Source organism: Nannobrachium achirus (genome assembly GCF_963921795.1).
Source record: "Nannobrachium achirus genome assembly, chromosome: 9".
In the NCBI taxonomy this organism is placed as follows: domain Eukaryota; kingdom Metazoa; phylum Chordata; class Actinopteri; order Myctophiformes; family Myctophidae; genus Nannobrachium; species Nannobrachium achirus.
Genome location: NC_137818.1, coordinates 34486007 through 34488577, shown reverse-complemented (window position 1 = coordinate 34488577; position 2571 = coordinate 34486007).

Sequence of the window (2571 nt, the reverse complement as noted above, 5' to 3'; positions counted from 1 at the left end):
AAAAATAACTGTTCTACAAGCTCAATGTTCCGCCAATCCATTGGAAATCTATCGTCTTGCCAATGACAGGATGTGTGAAGTTTTGAAATGGCACATCTGTATCAACTTGGAGGTCCTGGACTTGGAAAAAGTCTGAGATTATCATGGTTAACTTTAACCATGTGGGGAAATAAAAGAGATCGCAATTTGAATGGAAGTACAACGGTGTTAAATGCCTTCATGCATTTAACATTCACTCGTATACCTCCTCCTCCCCCCCTCCCCCTCCCTCCTCCGCTTCCATCCCTCCTCTCTGGCCTGAATCGTCCCTCATTAATTAATTAACATTCCTACGCCACTGTGTTTTCTGAGGGGTCTTTGTTACGGCCCACAAAACCTCTTTGAGAGCCCTTCTTCACTGGGACTCACTCTATTTCTCCTCCCTCCCTCTCTCTCTCTCCCTCTCTCTCTCTCTCTCTCTCCCTCTCTCTCTCTCTCTCTCTCTCTCTCTCTCTCTGTGGTGGAAGAGTAACTAAGTACATTTCGTCGCTGTCGGGCAGAAACCTCTTATCTCTGTATTTTAATGTGTTTATTTTCTTCTTTCTTTTAAATGTAAATTAACACCTACTTGATCATACAACAGTGTCACACAAAAGCATCAAAAGTGGCCGATCTATTTCAGTATTTTCCTTTTTTTTAATGCCTCATACTCCACCACAATTCACCCTTTGTTAGCCTCCTGGTTGGTCCCTGACTGACCAACCAGCAGGCTCTATCTGCCTTGACCTGCCCTGGTTCCGCCTTTTTTATGTTGAATTAGCTAAAACATAATTTTTGGAGAAATAAAAACATTTAAAAACATGCTGATTCACTATGCTGCCACTGAGCAGCTCCAATTGACTGAAACAAAGTTTGAAATTAGAATTGAGCACACAGAATATCAATATGAAGCAACTGAATTAACATGGCAGTGGATGGAATGTCCCACTGAATGTCCCACCAAGACACAGCAACCAATGGTTGTGGAGAGGGGCAGGACAATGGGCGGGACAAAGGGTGAATTGTATGACAATTGACTCTATAGTTACTAGTTACTTTACACATTTAGATTATTGTTATTTCAAAACATACATGAACCATTTAAGGCCTCTTTTATACTTCTTAAGCATGTTGCATCGCAACGTGTTGTTATAGCCTGTAGATAAGCTATTTTTGGGAAAGGGTTTAGTGTATTTTGACTTTCGTAATGTAAGCACATTTTGATGCCAATACGTTTGTACTTTTACTGAAGTAGAATTTTTTTTTAAACACTTTGTAACAGAGTATAGTTACATCATCTCTGTCTGGTGGAAACCTCATACTAAAACTGTTACTTACTGAAACTGAATTAAAATGAGAAAATAGCGAAAGTTGCAGGTCGACAAGCTCCAAATGTGACACGTCGAGGCGCGTTTCGAGCTTGTAGATCTGCTACTTTTGATGCTTTTGTGTGATGCTGTAGCATGATCAAGTAGGGCATTCATTTACAAAAAAAACGACAAAAAGTTAAAATATGGAGATGAGAGTATACTTTTCCCACCACGTATTCCTCTCTCTCTCTCTCTGTTTGCTCCCCCCCAACTCTGTTCTCTCCTCATTCATTTTCAATGGAATGCCTCTCTGTCTATTGTGAGCGTTTGGCAAATGCTGCGTGGGATGAATTGTTATCAAGTGTTGCGTCACAATCAGTGTGTGTGTGTGTGTGTGTGTGTGTGTGTGTGTGTGTGTGTGTGTGTGTGTGTGTGTGTGTGTGTGTGTGTGTGTGTGTGCGTGTGTGAGAAAAATGGTTAGCGTGAGCAGCCTTCTTACCGCCGCTGCCTCCTCCTACACACTGTGAATCAATCTTGGTTGCAGTGTGTGTACAGTACATAATGACAAAAGCAAAGACAGTCACAGACTCACGCACACACACACACATAGGGACACATTATACACCTGCAAACACTTCCCCCTCTCCCTCTCCTCTGTCATCTTTTTAAATGCTCTTTAATTGTCCTGCCCAGAGGGGGAGCCTTAAAACCCAACCTACTGTAAAGACCTGGCATGTCTGCTCTCCTCTCTCTCCTCTCTGTCTCTCCCTCCTCTCTCTCTGTCTGTCTGTCTGTCTGTCTGTCTGTCTGTCTGTCTGTCTGTCTGTCTGTCTGTCTGTCTGTTTGTCTCTCGTCTCTCTCCTCTCACTCACTCACTCTCTCTCTCAGGCACGTGCACACATAGACATCAAAGGGGGCTTGAGCCCCTGCCCTTTTACCGGTCTGTAAAAAGTGCCCTCTCCAGTACATGAATGCTGTTTTTACTATGGTGAACGAATTAAAAATGCCCTATTTCCATACATGAAGGCAACATTCAAGAGAATTGCCAAAACATTTCCTGAACTTGAATGCAGCGTTTTGTGTTGAAAGAATTGCCCTCTCTGTGTAGAAATCCATGCCGTTATCACATCTTAAGTAGTGAATGCTTAGTTCAGTGTGGATATTTCCACCAAAAGGCCCTTTTAGAAATCTCAGCCCCTGCCTCTCTAACATTCTCTGTACGTCCCTGCTCTCTCTCTCTGTC